Source organism: Delphinapterus leucas, chromosome X (genome assembly GCF_059928025.1).
Source record: "Delphinapterus leucas isolate spDelLeu-1000000601 "Yukka" chromosome X, BTC_Dleu_Yukka2, whole genome shotgun sequence".
NCBI lineage: Eukaryota > Metazoa > Chordata > Mammalia > Artiodactyla > Monodontidae > Delphinapterus > Delphinapterus leucas.
The window spans coordinates 50206644-50228841 of NC_143150.1; the positions used below are offsets into that span (position 1 = coordinate 50206644).

At 37.7% G+C, this 22198-nt stretch overlaps 1 pseudogene; it reads right to left on the bottom strand.

Annotated features, from left to right (window-relative positions):
- Window positions 1-1457: 1457 nt before the first annotated feature.
- On the bottom strand, window positions 1458-8734 carry LOC149744246 (small ribosomal subunit protein eS25 pseudogene; annotated as a pseudogene).
- Window positions 8735-22198: the final 13464 nt, after the last annotated feature.

Sequence of the window (22198 nt, forward strand, 5' to 3'; positions counted from 1 at the left end):
CTTGGGTAATTTAGACAAGTTTTAAGTGTATATTAGGAAGTATGTTAATACCTAAATTGTGTTTTTAGTAAATGTGAACTTAGTTTTCCTCTGTAAGATCTAAAATATCACTTTCACCATAATCCTGCCCTCAAAGCTGTGGTGTCCAATGTTATTGATTTGGCCTTTCAGGAATCAGATCCATTGTCCTGGCTAGTTAAGCACTAAGCCATAAATGGAGCTGTTGTTAAAAAGTTATGAAGTCACAAACTTGGCCCAAGGTTATCCACTTATCCGTAGCCGGAGTCAGGAATCTGCCTTCATTTTCACAGACACACGTTGGAGTTCTAAGGCATCAGGGTATGAGAGACAAGGCTGTTGACTAAATGCTGTCTCTACAGTCTGAATCAACTAGCTGCCCTCACAGCTTCCCCTCACGAGGCTGGACCTTGGCCACTACAGGGCAGCTCAGGACCAGTTGGAGGTGGTTGGGAAACCAGCTAGGAGTGATTTTCCTTTGGTGGTTATTTCTTCAAGGCAAGGATGCAACTTATTGGCCAACCAGTTGAAGTTACCCCTTGAGGAAAGAACAATTGTCATCAAGCAAAATGGGCTCTTCAGTTTCATAACGTTAATGGGACAATCCATCAAAAGTCTCACACCTTTTTCCCGCAAAAGTCTACGACAGAGCAGTCTTCCATATGGTTACTAATCTCTCAAAACAAAAACTGTGTGACTACATTTCCTTCATCTTATTGCACTGTGAAGTTCCTAAAAGCAAGTATCACAGTTGTTAAACACAAATGCATAATTTCATACAATAAAAATGTAATAGCTATTCCCCATAAGGGCAGGTTAGGTAGTGGGTTATTTGAATCAAACTCTCTGGCTGAAAACAACTCTGAATAAATCACCATAAAAGCACTGAGGAGTTGTGGGAGTTCCCTGTTGGCCTAGTGGTTAGGATTTCAGGTTTTCACTGCCATGGCCTGGGTTCAATCCCTGGTTGGGGAACTGAGATCCCTCAAGCCGCTTGGTGTGGCCCAAAATAAATAAATAAATAAATAAATCTGCATTACAAAACTAACCCTAAAAAAAAAACACTGAGGAGTTGTAAAGATTATGCAGCCCTAGCAGACCCATTTTGAGGAGAAGCTTGACCAAAGAGGCCAGAGGACTATTTGAGTGCCGAAGTTGCTTTTGCCTTGAAGACATTGGAGGGGTAAGAGTGAGTATTAAGATGAACCACAACTAATCGGTCACTTTCTGATCCTACCAACCCCACAGACCCAGAGAGAAGGCTTCTCTGGACCTAAGCAGAGCAGGAAAAGGGAAAGGAAGGGGGGTAAAATAAACCTGAGAACACCTGCCCTCATACAGATTTGTACCCTAGGATCATATAGCATAGATGGTCAGTGAATTTGGTTTGATGTGATCTCCGACTTGTAGAGCCCCAAAAACACAGCCAGAAGGAAGAAAGCACACTTATTACAAGCCTTGTGGAATCTCCACAAATGATTGTTTTTGATTTAATACAGTTTTATTTTTCAAAATGGACAGTTGGTGGGACCTGTTCTGCATCTTCACCAGCAGCTGGGGCATCTCCACCCTTGGTGTTTCTGGTGTAAATTACTTGAGCTCTGTACTTTGAAACCAGTTTCAGAAGTCCTTTACTAAGGAGCTCCTGAAGGGCTACCCTGGTGAAGGAACCACAAATCTTGTTTCCCAGAGACCACAGCTGGGATTATAAGCTTATATTTGGGAACTTCCTTACAGAGTTTGTCATATGTTGCTTTGTCAAACAAGCCTACATTATTGAGCTTCTCCCAAACTTTGCCTTTGGACCATGTCTTCTTTTTGGCCTTGCCCCCGGATTTGTTCCCTGGGCTTTGTCTTTCTTATCCGACTTTCTGGCATCTTTCTTCTTTTTGTCATCCTTGGGCAGTGTAGCGAAACTCAAAGAGCAGTTGCTACCACTGCCGCCTTGCTAAGATGTTGGACCCAAAGTCCACAAACAGTTTTTTAAGGGCAATAACCAGTAAAACAGTTGAAGATAATTAGGCGCTTAGGAAATTTAAAAAATAATCAGACATGGACAACTTACATTAATTGGTAATTTTGATGAATATTATGACAAAATCAGACTAATCCATTATGGGGTCCTCTCTCCTAAAGCACACATTGTGTTATGATGTAAATATCATGACCACCATCTTTATATTCCTCAATATAAGTAACAAATAAATGTTCTTTAATAATTAAGTATCACAGAAGTAGTTGCATGTTGTATGCTTTTTAGTGGAGTGTTGAATATTAGTTATTCACACTCTTTTATTTAATTATACCGAACAGTGGTCTACCTTAGTACAATATCTAATGTTTCTAAAACAGACATCAATGATTGGTATATAAACAGATAGTTCCAATAATAGTCATACAGAATCATTGTCTGAATTGTCTTTGTGCTCCATAATATTTAGAGAATAGTACAAGATAAATCTATTTTCCATTTTTAAACTCCAATGTAGCTAGAGTAGAAAACAAAAACCAAACAATTAAAGTGACAATAATGAATTTTTCACTCAAATCCAAAATGGTTACTATAGTAACTTAAAATTGGAGCATTATAATAAAAGTAGAATGAAAAGATAATTTCAAATGCTATATTAATTTTTTGAAGTATGGAGAGGGGAGTTGCTGTTTCATATTTGAAAGAGACTAGATTGCTGTTGAAGCTTCTAAGAAGACCGATTTCATCTTGTCTGCCTTCTCTTTTATATTAATGTAAGAAACCTCTGACTGCAGTCATTAAGTAGGAGAGAAGGGACCTGTTAGTTTTGCTCATATTAATCTCTCTAAGACTGATGGCAATAACTTTCTACCAGCAATTCATAATTACCTGTGGGAATGGAGGGAATGCTTTACAAATGACCTAAAGGATCTAATTTTTGATGTTTCATTTTTTTGTTGTTGTTGTTTTGTTGTTTTTGATGTTTCATTTCTACTTTCTGCATCACCAAGATAGAGGTACAGACACAAATGCAGATATAACACAAAAAGATTTAACTAAAGAGGGAAGGAGTTTGGGATGAGTATGGAATTGCATTCAGCAGGCCCCATATTAAAACCACTGGGGTTGTATTGTATTGAGATCACTTTAAAACTTCATGCTAGTGGTACAGTCATTGTCAGAAAGTGGTTGGAGCTAGCACAGCTTCCTGGTCTGGAATGTAGAGATACAAGTTATTAGAAAGGGGTGATGAACACTCCTGGGCATATATCTGGACAAAACCATAATTCAAAAAGATACATGCACCTGTATGTTCATAGCAGCACTATACACAATAGCCAAGACATGAAAACAACCTAAATGTCCATTGACAGATGAATGGATAAAGAAGATGTGGTACACACACACACACACACACACACACACACACACACACTGGAATACTACTTAGCCATAAAAAAGAATTAAATAATGCCATTTGCAGCAACTAGAGATTATCATACTAAGTGAAGTCAGAAAGAGAAAGACAAATACCATATGATATTACTTATATGTGGAATGTAAAGTATGCCACAAATGAACCTATCTACAAAACAGAAACAGACTCACTGACATAGAGAACAGATTTGTGGTTGCCAAGGGAGAGGGAGAATGGGGGAGAGATGGATTGAGAGTTTGGGATTAGTAGATGCAAGCTATTATATATAAAATGGATAAAAAACAAAGTCCTACTGTATAGCACAGGGAACTATATTCAATATCCTGGGAGAAACCATAATGGAAAAGAATATAAAAAGAATGTATATATGCATATAACTGAGTCACTTTGCTCTACAGCAGAAATTAACACAACATTGTAAATCAACTATACTTCAATAAAAATTAAAAAAAAAAGAAAGGGGGTGATTAAGAAACTAAGAATAAGTAACTCTGATGAAAAGAGAAACCTCAAAAATTAGTGCCTCTGACTCCCATAAACAGGGATAAGCCACTCTCTTCTTAGTACACATTCAGTCTTCTTGTCTTCCTTCCTTCCTCCCTCCCTCCTTCCCTTCCTCTCCATCTTCCTTTCTCCTTTAGTTCTCTCTTCCTTCCACAAATGTTCATTGAGAAGCTTCTATATTCCAGGCCCTGTGCTGGCCATTAGGAATATAATACTGAACAACACTGACGTAGTTCTGCCTTCATTAAGCTTATAGTCTAGTTTAGTGGAAGGTACAGACAATAACCAATTACATGGATAATTATTTAATTGCAATGAGATTTGGGTGTAGACTGAAAAAAAAAAGCACAACATGAGAGCTGTGAGTTCAGGTGTATTTGGGGCTTACTGAGGACTTTAGCCTGGGAGACAGACTCTCAGATAGCTCTGAGGAACTGCTCTGAAGAGGTAGAGGGGGAGGTCAGTATATAAGTGATTTTGGAGAAGGAGATATGTGCAATCAAGCACACACATCTTGGTAGAAGGTTGCTGCTAGTCACAAGGAGCAGATGCCTCCATTAATAATTTTAGAGCTTTTCTAGGTATGAGAAGATGCAAGAAATTGGGTTCATAAAATTTTCTCCTGAAAATATCTAACTATCTGAAGGCCGGTTCTGCCAGATTTTCACAAAGCAGAGGGTGTCTCATTCTTGATCTCCACCCTGAACTCCTTTCAGGGTGTGTTGAAGGTCAGTGACTGCAGTGGCTAGTGACTTCATTCTTGTAGAACCAGATGTGGAGTGACATTCTTTAGTTTGCAAGAGCTAAAATTTAAAATTACAGGGGGGCATTGAGAGTATACAACAGGAAAAAACCTCATCTGAGGGGATAAAGTTTTTGTGAGGAAATGATATTCACATTGATTACTGCCAGGTGAATAGGACTTAGCCAGCTGATGAATGTAGGGAAAAAAACAGTGCAGGAAGAGGAAATAAGTGCAAAGGCCTGAGGTGAAAAGGAACTTAGTGTATTTGAAATACAGAGAAGGCCAGTGTGGCAGGAACATCGTGGCCAAGAAGAGATTAGAAAGATAAGCAAGGGCCTTGGAGGCCATAGTATGGTGTTTGAACACTTCTGTTTATCCCCATTCTGTTGCAATTATTTGCATACATGATCAAGGAGACTTTTTTCCTTTTCCTTTTTGTATCCTTGGTATCTAGTATAGTGCCAGGTGCATAGTAAGTGCTCAGTAAATGCTTGTTGAATTAGTGAAGTAAAAGAAAAATGACTTCCTTATGATTGGAAGAACACAGTTATTACAGAAAAAAGGATAAGATTGTATCTGGTTATCATTTTTCTTATTGTGTCTGTCAAGCCATATTTATTTAAATAACAGGCAGATTTTTTCCTACAAGCAAAGATGTAGTTGAACTCAGGTTTGTGTGCCAGACGCACAGTGAAGCCAAGCAAACCAAATGTTGGAGTTTGGAGCAGAGAAAGGTTTATTGCAGGGCCAAGCAGGGAGAACGGGTGGCTTGTACTCAAAAGGCCCAAATTCTCAGATGTTTTTTTTTTTTGGGGGGGGGACCCAGATGGTTTTTAAGGAACAGTTTTTATAGGCAAACTTTGGGGGTATGGCTGCAAGATATGTGACTTTCTTCTGACTGGTTGGTGGGGAGGTAACAGGGTGGTGTTCCAGGAATCTCAATCATCAGCCTTCTGGTTCCAGTCAGTCTGGGGTCCATGGCTTATGCTCAGCCTGAAGTTACCATCCTCCACCTGGGTGGGGGCCTTAGTTCCTGTAGAAGAACTCAGAGATATGTATCAGATAATTATGCAGATCCCCCAGGAGGAACCAGGACCCTGCTCCATTGCTGCACTATTGTTTTATTCTGCATTCCCTCACTCCTCTAATTATAACTGCCCGTTGGAACTCAGGGAAGGTCTAAGAGGCTGAAAGCCTTTTTCCTTCAAACAAGGATTGGGGGACATGAAAATGCTTTTGTACTGGGAGGACTCACAGTGTCCTGCTTGTTTTCAAAGAGACTGAGAGGGGCTGGTTAGTAAATCAATGAATTGTTGTATGGAACTAAGAGAAAACCAGTTTTTCAAGAAAAGTGCCATGGGGGAGGAAAAACAATTTTCCCTTTACCCTTCTAGGTTCTTAGATGAGACACCCCTGTAATAAAAAGGCAGATTAACAGGAGAAAAACAAACAGAAGTCTAATAACCTGTATATCTCTTGTATACATGGGAAAGCTGAGTGACTCTCCAAAATGACCAAAGCCATCACCTTAAATGCCATCTTAAGCTAAAGAAGGTGCTGAGGGCAGGCAACCAGTTAAGGGAGGTGACCAGGAAAACACAGTTAACAAGGGTAAGGTTGTTATACAGATTTAAGGCCTTGCCTTCTCCGTTGATGAGTTTCTAGGGATTTAGTCATCCTTCTCTTCCTGGTACAGAGAGGGAGACACCCTTACAAATGGAGATTTTCCTTATAAATGTAAATCTCTCTTACAAAAGGGTAACTTCTACTCAGTTTTCAGAGCATTTCCTGTGTCTACTCTTTCTTAAAAATAACCAGCTCAAGATAATCCTTGTGCCAAAAAGAGCAGAGAGAAAAAAAGATGTGCAGCTGTTAAGAAATTAAGACTATATGATATTTAGGTATTTTAATTTCTTTAAACTTTGCTCCAGGACTTCTCTGGCAGTTCAGTGGTTAAGACTCCATGCTTCCAATGCAGGGGGCATGGGTTTGATCCCTGCTCAGGGAACTAGAATCCCACATGTCACACAGCCAAAAAAAAAAACAGAAAAGGTTAAACTTTGCTCCAAATATATATTTTTGGAAAATACTGTCATTAGAAATATATATGGTCATATATGGTAGTATGAAACAATTGCAATTGATATAATTAACCATCCCAGGGTTAAGAGGCAATCACCCATACACTATAGTCTCACAAATAGCATCTCAGCTCTAACTGCAGCCAAACTGCTCAGCATAAAGAAAACTTTAGAAATTCTAGCCTTGCAAAGCCATATGTACCTAGGAATCTCAGGCCCTCCTCTGAACTCTTATAGCTGTTATTGACTGTCACACTCATTTGACACAGGGGTACTGTCATATGTTGAACATTTTGTATCTCCTTTCTTCTAGATCCTAGATCCTTCAAGGGGAAGGCCTTACGCTTTACATTTCCAACAATTTTTTGTGTAGGTGGTGCTAATTAAGAGTTTTACTGCAATGTGCATAATACACAGATTTTATTTTAAGTAATCTTACCGCTTATAATGCCTGACAATAATGAAAGAGTATCTGGGTAATATGACACTATGAAGCTATGCATTGTTTAAAGTTAAAGTTACTAAAAATGAAATATTAGAGACTATTTTAGCTTTGGCACAGAACTATTTTTGGTGTTTAATTTTTTTTTCTTCCTTCCACCCTCCCCTAGTGTTTAATTTTGATAACAATGTGGTTTTGATAATCTCACAATGGAAAGGTTAAATATAATGCACATACCTTCGTATATAAGTATGGTTGACCCTTCAACAACGTGGGTTTGAACTGTGTGGGTCCACTTATATGTGGATTTTTTCTACAGTACCATACCATCCACTTTTGGTTGGATCCCCAGAAGCGGAACCTTGGATACAGAGGCCAACTATAAAGTTATATGTGGATTTTCAATTACGTGGAGGGTCAGTGCTCCTAACCCCCAATTGTTCAAGGGTCGACTACATTAAAGTTTTGTATATGTTACCAATGTTTTCATTTATAGTCTCTGAAAAAATGCCACAGTTGTATTGGAAAGCAAAAGCTATGGAAATGTTACATTTTTATTGTAATCTGTTTACTGAATTTTAGAGTTGCCCTTTTTTTTTTTTGACCTGGGTTTTCAAAGAAATCACATTTGGTACTGTATTCAGGGCTTACTCTAGGTTATTTGAAAGATATAAAGTGAATTCTGCTTTGTATATTTCCTGATGAATAAATGCAGCCACTTAGTTGAGACAATGTGAAAGAAATAAATATTGTAAAGTGACACAAAAATAATTTAAATTAGAATCACAATGTTTAGTTTGTAAGCACTATCATGACATTTAGATGCTAGAGCTAAACAATGTGATCCACGAACAATTAAGCATTAACACTCTCACTGCCATTTTCTTTTGTCTCATAAGTATAAATGCTATCTGATCCTCAAAGAATTAGAGGTAATTTTTCTGCCTTCCATTGTGTGTCGAATTACTAGACCATTCGATTAACAAAAGAAACACTTAATGACCTGCTGACCAGATTTTTAGCATCCCTTCAGCCTTATAAATCTTATAGGAATTTTTAGCTCCTCTAAGTTTACATGGCAAAGCAGATGTTGTATATACATTCAAGGTGATTATAGAGCCTTGGAATTTGCTAATAGCTTTACAATTATCCCTTGCACTTGACAGGGAGGAAGAGTGACAGTAGATGGCATCTGTGGTTCCTTTAAGTTCTAATATTTTAATAATTCCAACAGTTATAGGAAATAGTTGAGCTACTCTCAGTGGTGACTGTGGTCAAATGGCAGGATCCCCACTAAGTATGTACACGTGTAGCCACAAAATGGAAAACATTTGGTCCATGAAAACAACTCCTCATGAATAGGCGTAATGAGCAACTGTGTATTTGTACATCCCCTCTGCTTTAATCTGAAATGCCCTTCGGACCCTCTCTCAGTGTGGTAAACACGTTGTACTCCTTCAAAGCATGGGTCAACGGTCACTTCCACCTTAAGATTGCGTTTAACTGTTCCAGAAGGATTAGGAGCTTTGTCCATGTTTCCTATTTCTTCTGTCCTCACCAGCCTGTGGGTATGACATAAACAGTAATACCTCCAACAATTTGTTCACGCCCCCATCTACATGACACATGACTTCCGGTTTCTTCAAAGGTCCTCCCCTAAGTGTTTCTGGAAGGTTTCATGGGATCTCTCGTATATTCCAGATCAAGGTGGCTTCCACCGAATGCAGCAGCGCCTCCACCAGACTACCTGCTGCTATTCCTTGTTCTTATATGTCTCTAGCATTATTCTCTGTTAATAAGGGAACCCATGCAATTCTGCCTGTACCCCCAATGACTTAAGAATTTAGGACTTAACTATGCGTCATATTCGGGCTGGGATCAGGAGATCAACACAAATGACAGTCACTATCTTCTGCTCAATATCACTGCACCCATTAGAGGACTAAGACTGTACTCCCAGATCCTTCTTCCCTGAGGAAGAGTTCTTCCAAGAGGCTCCTCAGAACTCATACACTTATTGGGTTCATTCGACTAGTGTGCTAGATACGTCTATTCTTTTTTTTTTTTTAACATCTTTATTGGAGTATAAGATACATCTATTCTTTGTGAATCACACACAGATTAAAATTGGGACTCCCGTAATTTTCTTTTCAAATGACAAGCAGCCTCTTTAAGATGCTGGCAAGTGTAAGATTCACTGAAAGAAAGAAAATCACTTCCTGCAATTAAATCACCTAGTGATTCCTGTTTTCAGTTATCTTGGTTGTTTCTCTTAGTCCATATATACTGGCCACCTCCAGCCCCACTGCTAACTCAGTCCATGGAAACTCCCAGAAATCTTCCCATACAAACCATGATGTTTGACCTCTGTGACTCATGGATCAGATAGTGGTCTTCAATGCCTTTTTCTCAACCTACCTATCCAACTTCTATCTTACTAGATACAACCATTATAACCCTTATCACACTATATTGTGATTATTCAGTGCTGTCAACTCTGCCCCAAGTTCAAATACTTTTTGGTAATGAGCATTGCCAAGCGCTCTTTTCATGAGTAGTTTCCTAGTTTCTTAGCTCTCTGTATTAGGATGGTAAGCACAAGGAGACTGACAAGAATTGTTAGAGAAGTGCCCTCAAATACAGTGATAAAAAATCTGTTTTGCTTGAGAGACATTAAGGAAATAGAAAGTAAATATGAACTGCATTTTTGTATTTTTCTGGAAAATATATCATTTTTATTTTATAGGGTTATTGAGGCATAATTCACAAACCATATACTTCACCCTTTTGAAAATGTATATGCTAATCTTTTTTAGTATAATGACAGAGATGTGCAATTGTCACCACAGTCAATTTTAGAACATTTTCATCACCTCAAAAAAACCCTATAGCTTTAGCTATCACCTCTGTCCTCTCATTCTCCCCAGCCCTAAGTGACCACTAATCTACTGTTTCTCCAGATTTGCCTATTCTGGACATTTAATATAAATTAAATCATATAATATGTGGTCTTTTGTGACTGGCTTCTTTCACTTAGCATAATGTTTTCAAGGTTCATCCATATTGTAGCATGTGTCAGTACTTCACTCCTTTTTATGGATGAATATTTCATTATATGGATACACCACAATTGGTTTATCCATTCATCCATTGATGGATATTTGGGCTGTTTCCACTTTTTGGCTATTGTGAATAGTGCTGCAATGAACATAAGAATACATGTACTTGTTTGAATACCTGCTTTGAATCTTTTGGGTATATAACCAAGGATGGAATTTCAGGGTCATACAGTAATTCTATGTTTAAATTTTTGAGGGAAAAGACTTTTCTGCAGCAGCTAAACCATTTTAAATTCCCAGGAGCAATGTCTAAGGATTCCAGTTTCCCTACATCCTTGCCAATACTTGCTACTGTCTGTTTTTTCAATTATAGCCATCCTACTGGCTGTGAACAAGCACTTCATTGTGGCTTTGATTTGAATCTCCCTAATGACTAATGATGATGAGGATCTTTTCATGTACTTATTGGCCATTTTTACACCTTATTTGGAGAAATGTTTAAGTCCTTTGCCCATTTTCAATTGGGTTATTTGTCTTCTGTTGATTTGTAAGAGTTCTTTATATATTCTGGATACTAGACCCTTATCAGATATATGATTTGCAAATATTTTCTCCCCTTCTATAGGCTGTCTTTTCACTTTCTTGATAATGTTCTTTGATGCAGAAATTTTTAATTTTGATGAAGTATAATTTATTTTTTCTTTTCTTGATTGTGCTTTACATTTCATATCTAAGAATCTATTGCCAAATCCAAGGACATCAAGACTTACCCCTGTGTTTTCTTCTAAGAGTTCTGTGGTTTTAGCTCTTATATTTAGGTTGCTGATCCATTTTGAATTAATTTTTGTATATGATATGAGATAGGGTTCCGACTTCATTCTTTTGCATGTGATATCCATTTGTCCCAGCACCATTTGTTAAAAATATTTTTTTCCTGATTGAATGGTTTTGGCTTCCTTATTGAAAATAAGTTGACGATAGAGACATGGATTTATTTCTGGACACTCAATTTCATTCCATTGATCTATGTTAGATCCTTATACCAGTACCACAATTTTTGATTACTGTTGTTTCGTAGCAGTTTTGAAAGTTGGAAGTATGAGTCCTCCAACATTTTTTCTTCTTTTTCAAGATGATTTTGGCTATTCTGAGTCCCTTGCAATTTCATACGAATTTTAGAATCAGTTTATAAATTTCTACAAAGAAGCCAGCTGGGATTCTGATAGGAATTGCATAGAATATGTAGATCAATTTGGGGAGTATCACATCTTCACAATATTAAGTCTTCCAATCAAAGATCAAGAGATGTTTTTCCATTTATTTACATCTTCTGTAGCTTCTTTCAACAGTGTTTTGTAGTTTTCAGAGTTTAAATTTTGAATTTATTTTGTTAAATTTATTCCTAAGTAGTTTATTGTTTTTGATGCTATTGTAAATTCAGTAATTTTCTTCATTTCGTTTCAGATTTTTTACTGCAAGTGTATAGAAGTACAATTGAATTTTTTAATATTAATCTTGTTTCCTGCAGTCTTGCTGATCTAATAGTTCTAATAGTTTTTTAAAAAATAGACTCCTTAGTATTTTCTACATATGAGATCATGTCATATATGTGTAAAGATAGTTTTTCTCCTTTTCTTCCAATATGAATGCCTTTTATTTATTTTTCTTATTTTATTGCCCTGGCTACAGCCTCCAGTACAATGTTAAGTACAAATGGCAAGAATGGACATCCTTGTCTTGTTCCTGATCTTGGGATGAAAACATCCAGTATTTCACCATTAAATGTGATATTAGCTGTGAGTTTTTCATAGATGCCCTTTATTAGTTCAGGAAGTCCCCTTATACTCCTAGTAAGAAATTATATCTTTTATTTTACATATTTATTTAAAAATCATATTTTATTGTGGTAAGAACACAACATAAGATCTACACTCAGCAAATTTTTAAGTGTATAATACATTATTGTTGACTATAGGTACAATGCTGTATAGCAGATCTCTAGAGTTTATTCATCTTGCTTAACTGAAACTTTATACCCATGGATTAGTAATTCCCCAGTTCTCCCTCCCACCACTCCCTGGCAATCACCATTCCACTCTTTGATTCTATGAATTTGACTATTTTAAATACTTCATACTACAGATGTAGAAAACAACCTTATGGTTTACAGGGGAGAAAAGGGGGGAGGAGGGATAAATTGGGAGATTCTGATTGACATATACACACAACTATATATAAAATAGATAAGTAATAAGGACCTACTGTATAGCACAGGGAACTCTACTCAATATTCTGTAATGACCTCTATGGGAAAAGAATCTAAAAAAGAGTGGATACATGTGTATGTATAACTGAATCACTTTGTTGTACACCTGAAACTAACACAACATTGTACATGAACTATACTTCAGTAAAAATTTTTTAAAACTACTTCATATAAGTGGAATCATTCAGGACTTGTCTTTCTGTGACTGGCTTAAGAAATGATATCTTTTAGATAAAAATATATGCAACTAAATTTAGGCATTTTTAAAAATATGATTTCTCGGGACTTCCCTGGTGGTCCAGTGGTTAGGACTCCGTGCTTCCACTGCTAGGGGGCTCGGGTTCAATCCCTGGTTGGGGAACTAAGATCCCACATGCTGTGCAGTGTGGCCAAAAATAAATAAATAAAATACGATTTGTCCATTACTAACACATCAGACTTTTTAAAAAGTTTTTTCCTAACCTTTAGCCTGTGGCTAAATTGTGGTCAAATTTATTTTTCTGTTCTCAAATCTCTCAAAACCCTTCTCTATGTTACTGGTTTTATTGCATACAACATATTCAAATGTAAAGTGTTATGATTACATATTGCAGTGAAGGAAGATTTAGAATACTAAGTGACTTTCTTTACCACTACCAAACTGTAAAATAAATTAAAATGGAACCAACATTCTTGCTTCAATATGTCCCCAAAATAGAAGCAGGGAGCAGCTTATCTCTTTTTTTCTTTTTTTTTTTTTGCTGCGCAGCTTGTGGGATTGACCAGGGATTGAACCCGGGCCCTCGGCAGTGAGAGCGTGAAGTCCTAACCACTGGACCACCAGGGAATTCCCAGAAGCTTATCTTTATTCCTAGGTCTTTTCTCTTTCTCCTTCATCTTGAAAAGTGCCATGTACCTGTTGCCAAGGTCTCCAGGCCACACCTTTGGCAATGGCTTGTCCCTGTTTCTGACTCAACTCTCTTGGGACAAGCAGCTTCTCTAGACTGAGGCAATAATGCCAAGGAAGATACTCTAATTACAACTATGGAAATGAGTAGAATTACTGCTCAGTAATTTAATCATTTAAGATTCCTATTCCAGAAATTAAGTCACGGGAAATATTTCAAAGCTGTCTGACCACATGCAGTGTGAGAGTTTCTTAGCATTGTTCCAGTACTTAGAGAAGTATAGCCCTCATGGGCCAGTCAGGAAAAAGCCACAGGGTGTTGAGGAGTGAACTATCTCTGGCTCCACACAAGAAGAGACTCAACTCAAAAAGGTAACTTTTTGCCTCAAGAAGAAGAGAAAGCCAGACTTAGAGAGTGAACTTATGGTTACCAGGGGGAAAGGGTCAGGGGGAGGGATAGTTAGGGAGATAGTTAGGGAGTTTGGGATTGACACGTACACACTGCTATATTTAAAACGGATAACCGGGGACTTCCCTAGCAGTCCAGGGGTTAAGACTCTGCACTTCCACTGCAGGGGGCATGGGTTCGATCACTGGTTGGGGAACTAGGATCCTGCATGCCATGTGGCAAGGCCAAAAAAACAAAATAAAATAAAGTGAAATAAAATAAAATAGATAACCAACAAGGAACTACTGTATAGCACAGGGAACTCTGCTAAATATTATGAAACAACCTAAATGGGAAAAGACTTTCAAAAAGAATAGGTACATGTATATGTATAACTGAGTCACTTTGCTGTACACCTGAAACTAGCACAACATTGTTAATCAACTATACTCCAATATAAAATAAAAAGTTGAAAAAAAGTCATGTAAAACAGACATAAAGATAAAAAGGAAAAAGAAGTGAAAGCATGGATGCTTTGAATTCAAAGGAATAGCCAAGAATATATTATGTTGAATGTATCAGGAATGTTTTCAGTTGCAGATAACAGAAAACCTAATTAAGAGAGGATAAAGCAAATAAGGGTTTATTTTCCCCACATAAGTCTAACTATAGTTCTCGAAGTGTGGCCCAGGGAACCCTGTGGGTTCCTGAGACCTTTCAGGTTTCTGCAAGATCAAAACAATTTTAATAATAATGGTGAGATATTATTTGCCTTTTCCACTCTGTTGACATTTGCACTGTTGGTGCTAAAGCAACAGAAGCTAAAACTGCTAACTTCTTAGCACAGATCAACAGAGTGGTACCAAACTGTACTAGTAGTAGCCATTATAGTCTTCATTGCCATGCACTTGAAGAAAAAAAAAAAGCCAGTTTCACTTTAGAATGCTCTTGAAGAAGCAGTAAAGAATGCAAATTTTATTGACTCTCAACCCCTGAGTATTCATCTTCTTAATATTCTATGGAATGAAATGGGGAGTTTGCATGAAGTACTTCTGCTAAGTACTGGAGTTGAATGGTTGTCTCCAAAAAAAGAGTTTGTACAATAATGAGCTGAGTTGGCTGCTTTTTTTAAGAAGCATCATTTTTACTTGAAAGAATGACTGACAGGTAAAGTATGGTTACACAGACTTGGGTATTTGGCAGATATTTTCTTGAAAATGAACAAAGTGAGCCTGTCATTTTAAGGAAAACAACTCAAAGTATTTGTTACCAATAATAACATTTGTGCTTTCAAGTGAAAATTAGAGTTTAGGAAAACTTATATCTGCCATCATGAGCTTGTCAGCTTCCCAACATAAAGACTTTTCTGATGAGATCAATGGTGGTATTAAGAAAAAAACATGATTTTTTTCATATTCTATAATGAAATGTGTCAGCAGTTGGAAGTCCTGTATAAAACTCAGTGAACCAGTTATTTTCCAAATGACAAATGAATACATCATGTTACAAAATATGAGTGGGTAAAAGATCCATTAAAATGCAGCATAGACAAATAGATTTTAATGTGCGGGAGCATGCAAAGCTCATTGATATGGTTTCTGATTCCATGTTGCAACGAACTTTTTTTTGAGCTACCACTTCTTGAATTTCAGTGAAGTATCAAAGAGAAATGTCTACAATTATCTGGAAAGGCCATCGAAATACTTATTTTTTTTCAAAAGGAATGCATGTGTGAGCCTAGATTTTCTTCATATAATCAAACCAGAACTATATATCATAACAGATTGAATGCAGAAGATGAGATTCCAGCTGTCTTCTATCATGCCGGACATTAAAGAAATTCGCAGACATATAAAACATTGCTACTCTTGTCACTAAATTTACTTTTGTTTCAGAAAATATAACATTCATGAAAATATGTTACTTATGTCATGTGCAATAGATATTACTTTTAGTGTTTAAATGAATTAATAACTAAAACTTGTTTTAAAACTCCATTTTTATTTATAACATGATAAATATCAACAGATATATTTCACTGAAGTGAAAGCTTTTGGGGGGTCCTCAATAATTTTTTTTTAAACTTTTTACTTTGAAATAGATTTAAAGAAGAGTTGCAGAGATAAAAGAGTTCCTGTATACCCTTTATCCAGCTTCCCCTAATATTAACATCTTACATAACCACAGCACATTTATCAAAACTAAGAAATTAACATTCCTCAATAGTGAGTATAATTGGAAAGGATTCTGAGAGCAGTAGTTTGAGATCTGCTGGTCTACAGGTAAGCAGTTGCTAGTATTGGTTCAGCTGCTCAACAAAGACCCAGATTCTGTTTTGTTGTTGTTGGGATATAATTGACATATAACATTGTGTAATTTTAAGGCATACAACATATTGATTTGATACATTTATATTGCAATATGATTGCCATTCTGTTGTGTCACATAATTATTTCTTTTAGTGGTGGGAACAATTAAGATCTAGTCTCTTAGCAAGTTTAATGCTTATAGTATAGGTTTGTTGTCTGTAATCCCTATACTGTATGTTAGATCTTCAGGACCTATTTATCTACTAGTTGCAAGTGAGTACCCTTGAACAACATCTCTCCCAGTCCCCCATCTCTCAACCCCTAGTAACCACCATTCCACTCTCTGTTTTTATGAGTTCAGCTTTTATTTTTGGATTCCACATAAAAGAGAGAATATGATGTGGTATTTGCCTTTTTCTGCCAAACTCTTTCTTTTCATTCCTGTTCCATTGGCTTTTTATCCTCATGATTGTCATCTCATAGTTGTAAGATGGCTGACAGAGCTGCAGGCTTGTCTTTTTAGTTTATGGCTGGAAGAAGGGGGAAGAGACAGTGTCAGCAAGCCCTCTTCTTATGCCCTGTCCCCTTTACCAGCAAGCAAAATACTTCCCAGAAACAGCCCACCGGACTCCCATTTATATCCCAGTGGTCAGAAGTCACTCAACTCTGGGCCCAATCCTAGACAAAGCACTTGTGGAAGAAAACAGAATTCAAGTGACTGGAGCAATTAGTTTATCCACTGGGGCTGGGTTAGGGGTCTCTCTACCCCGAGATGAAGAGATCTCTGCCTACTTCCTGAAAAAATCAAGTTCTGTTATTCAGGAAGAAGAGGGTAGAGAATGTCTTTTAGGAAGATAATTAGTATCTTAACTGTCAGGTTGGAATTTCTATAAGACGTTGTCGAAATTAAAGTGAACCGGCTACTGGAATTATCCTGATTTGACGGGCATGGAGGAAGTGTGGCAGGATTTGGGACTATCTCTAGCCACTTTAAATACCTGACACAGGAATACCAGCAGTAGGTTGTGAATTGCTATTTACCAGCACACCCTCCACACATTTCATAAAAGTTTATAAGATAGGAGCAAGTAAGAAAGTAATTCCCAATTCCAATTTGTTCCCTCTGACAATCATTCTAGGAAATAACAAAACATAAATCAAAATGACTTGCATTTCGGAGACTTTCTGGGATTGAGGGTAGGAGAGGTTGAAGAGGAAATTTCAGGTGAGGACCAGGGTGTTTCTCTGTTTGCCTAGGATGTGGAGTGACCACAAAAGGAGCAGCACATTGTAAAGTTGAATGACTCAAGGCCATTCTAGGAATAATCTAGGAAGAAGGCTGTGCTAGAGAATCATAATCAATGAAATCTTGGAGAATAGGATCATTCCTGAAGCCCACTGTTGATATGCATGTAACCATAGTAGTAAGAAATCTGGAAAGATTCTAACACATGTGGATTAATATGCTCTTAAGTCACATATTAAGACTGCACAGAACCCCAAATATAAAGTGCCTTAGGACTGTTCAGTAGGAAGCTAGTGCTTTATTATCCTAAATTTATGAAAGGAATATTATCATATCTGACTCATGAGAATCAGAAAGGATATATACACAGAAGAAACTCAAGGGACATAAACTTTATTTTGAGATAGAACTTTGGTCTATGCCTTCTTCTTCTGTGGGGACCTGGACACATGTGAGCCTGAGTTTCTTTTATCTAAGTCTCAACATAAGCGGATTGATCTATACCTTCTATTCCTATTTTACAAAACAGAAATAGACGCACAGACTTATGGTTACCAAAGGGGAAAGGTTGTGGGGAGGGATAAATTAGGATTTTGGGATTAACATATACACACTACTATGTATAAAACAGATAATCAACAAAGACCTACTTTATAGCACAGGGAATTCCAGTCAATATTCTGTAATAACCTATAAGGGAAAATAATCTGAAAAAGAATGGATATATGTGTATGTATAACTGAAACACTTTGCTGTACACCTGAAACTAACATAACATTATAAATCAACTGTACCCCAATATAAAATAAAAATTAAATTAAAAATAAATAAATAAAATCAACCATGAAGTTGACGAAACAGTTTAAAAAAAAAAAAGAATCTTCTTACAAAGTAGGAGAAAAAGTATGGACCTCCTTTTTAGCTTACGATATGTAAAAGTGTTAAATCCAGATGTGAATCTTGTGATTGCTGTATATTATCACAAAGGACAGTCCTGCCAACTTCATCATTGTATAACAGGAAACATTCATGGCAGCACTGCGCACTCCACCCAAAGGCAGAATTCATATATTTGCCTTTGTGGTTCCAATGTATTAATGGGAACTGATTACTTAACCCACTACTCCAGGCTTATCCTGAAATCAGAATGCGTCTTTTTTTTTTTTAATCTTATTGGGAATCACTTCCATGTATAGGCTACTCTACTCCCTCAAAAGAGGAGAGTAGCCCACAATAGTAACAGGCCACTCTCAAAGCTGTCTAGTATCTTGTACGGTGCCAATCTCCTGTCCTTCTTTATGTATCCCTAGCAAGATCCCAAGGTATTTTTATCCCTGAGCCACAGGAGCTCTTGATTCCTGTTCAGGAATTCTGTGCTAACACCAGATGCATTTACAATGACTGGGAGCAACTTAAGCAGATAGCCTTGGTTTGTCTTATTATACAATAAAACGCCATCCCTTTTTTTTATTTTCCTCATTACCCAGTATTCTGCCCAGTCTTCCCTTGAGGCTGTTGCACAGTGCTATCCATTCAAGATCACAGTAGGTCTGTGTTTCAGGGTGCTAGAAAGGACCCTCCCCAGCCTTGGAATCAGAATGTTTCTTAGGCAACAGATAAGAGACAGGGAAGTACCTGTCCTCTTGCTATCTTAGGGGGAAGACTGCATTTCATGGTGGAATTTTTTCTTATCTTAAGGCTTTCTAACAAATATTTAAACCGATTCTGTTAACCACACCTCCACATGCTCCCCAGCCAGGCGCTATGGAGAAGTCTGTGGAATTAGATGAATCCATAAGGGTAAGTGAGTGGTGAGGAGAAAGGCATTCCCTGCAGTCTTGATATTCCCCTTAGCTTGCAGAGGGAAGAAATGAAAAGGAAGCAGTATTAGTAAGAATGAAGAAGAGAGGGGTCCTCCACTCTGATGCCTTGGGGTGTGGATGGTGATGTCTGATGACTCCAGAGAGGAAGTGGCTGTGTTGTGTTGTCTAATATGGGACTATAAGCTACCTCATAAATTATACTCATGCCTCAAATGTGGCATAGAGGCAATAGAAAGATTACCATGGGCTAAGCAGGCACTGAACAGCAGCTCTCTTCTGGACCTCATGGGCTACCATAGGCCACCAGACAGGGACAGTAGCAACTAACAGTGGCAAGCTATGTGAACTGATGAGCAAGAACCAGATGGCGCCACCTTTTCATTTTCCCCATGCCTTGGTATTGAGTTAGAATTACCTGAAGGAGTGTCAATTTCTCCACCTTTCTAAGAAGGGCTCATTATTGGGTAGAGATAGACTCTTTAAATAGACAGGGCAAGTTGTATTCAGGAGTAACGAAGAAGCAAAGAATATAGCAGGAATGCCATACACATTTTGAACATTTCAGAGTTGTTGAGATCCAACAACAAAGCAAGGGATCCATTTATATTATGCTAGAGTCTAAGGATTCTTCTGGGAAAGAGTTATATGGGAAGAATCAAGATGAACAAGTTCAACTCTGGAAACATACCAGTGTTGGAGAACAGAGTGCCAGGAGACTCGAAGTATAACATGGTGGATATCAGATAATATTCTAGGTCAGGCCCAAGAGTCTTAAGTCTGAATCTTTTAGCAAAGAGCCTACAGTTAAAAGAATAAATCTCCTTGAGACATTCAAAGTCAAAGAATCAGCAGCATTGGTGCCACCAGTCTTGGCAGTAATACGATGTGGTATTTTTGGTGCAGTTTCCTAGGGCTATCATAACAAATTACCCCAAACTTGGTGGCTCTTCCAGCTTCTGGTGGCCCCTAGCGCTTCCTGGTTTGTGATAGCATAACTCCGGTCTCTGCCTCCATCTTCACACGGCCTTCTCCTCTGTGTGTCTCCGTGTGTTCTTTTCTATCTATTATAATGACACTTTGATTGGATTTAGAGCCCACCTCAATCCCACTATGATCTCATCTCAATCCATAATTTAATTACATCTTCAAGTACCCTATTTCAAAATAAGATCACATTCTGAGGTCCTGGGTGGATAGAAATTTGGGAAGGATATTATTCAACCCATTACAATCAGTAATCTCAGTGTAGGCATCTGCAGCACTGTCATGAAGAAGGACCCAGCATCTGTAACATTGCCTTGGTCCTGAAAAGGTAGTTGGAAACAGGAAATGGGTGAGATTTTACAGGAGATTGTTATAAGGGCTGCAAGCTGGGTAAATGGTCAAGAAGCTCACGCTAAGATCCTGACTAGCTGATCCCAGTGCATCCCAAATACATTTCATCATATTAGTTAGGGCAAACAAAAGTGGGACAAAGATGATAAAATGGGTATTGACCAGACGATTTCAAGGGCGGGCACTAAGAAAGAAGGATGGGGGCTTCCCTGGTGGAGCAGTGATTGAGAGTCCGCCTGCCGATGCAGGGGATACGGGTTCGTGCCCCGGTCCGGGAAGATCCCACATGCTGCGGAGCGGCTGGGCCCGTGAGCCATGGCTGCTGAACCTGCGTGTCCAGAGCCTGTGCTCCGCAACAGGAGAGGCCACAACAGTGAGAGGCCCGACTACCGCAAAAAAACAAACAAAAAACAAAAAAAAGAAAGAAGGATGGGCTTTTTAGAGACAAAAAGAGGAAAGAGAGGTTAGCTAGAGGTAATGAAACCTTATGTGAGATTCTAAAGTTGACCACAGAATTTCTTCAGATTTATGAATGGGACTTGTATATCTAGCTTTAAAAGAATTGAGGCCACCACCATGTGGAGATAAACATTTGCTCTATTCATTCATCACCCCTTAATAATTAATAGGAAGATAAGGGAAAATGATCAAGAAAGTCTACCAATCAATGAGCATACATGAGGTCAAATATGACAGGATCACAGGTAAAGAGCAGGAAACACTGAGAAACTTAAAGGAGAATAAGAAGGGATTTGATCAATGGGCATTTTTACCACTCCTACAAGGAAAGAGAGACCAAGAAAATGATATCATTTTCATCATTACAGTGTTGTCTAGAATTACCCTAAGCTGGGTGTAAATGCAGAAAATACAAACATTGATGGATTTCCATTTCAGAAAGGGAATCTATGGACAAATAGCAACTTTCCTCATTTCCTACGTTGGTGGTACCTTCAGCTCCACAAGCCTAGAATTTAGCAGAAATAATATTAGTAAGAATCTGAAACTTACTGACACTGCTTTGCATGACTGATAAAAAAGTGTGTCAAATTAAAGGGTCTTTTTTTCTCAAGCACTATTTTCACTGATATCATTGCTGCACAACAAAATCCATGTGTATTTTTTATGGCCAAAGACATATAGATATGGAATATTTCTATCCAGATAAAAATTGGGGACACATGGTTTATCAGCATTACTTTTTTTTCTGATTTGATAATGTGTTGTAAACATTCTTACAAAAGAGTAAGAATTAAGTTATCTTTAGTCACACATTTAAATTTTCTTTATTGAAAAAAGTAGCATATAATTGGAGCTGTCCTAGAAATTCCAGGGTGTATTTCTGTCTTATTTGTACAATTGACATTTTGATAATTATTTCAACTACATTTCAACTCCTACCTCATCCCCTTGACCTTACACTCTATCTGTGCCTTGCCAATAGATAGCACTGGAAAACCCAAAAATCTGTTTTGTTTGCTTGTTTTAAGTTCTGCCACTGAAAGTTGGAGAACAGTGCCAATTGGCTCCACTACAAATTTAGGCCATTTAATCTCAATTGGGCCTTCAATACTACTTGGCAATTCTTCATTCATCCCTGTGATGATGTCCTCAGCAGCTGTTCGAAATCTTTTTTACTTTCCACAGTTTCTCAATCCCCAAAGAAGAAAATTGTGGTAACAAAGC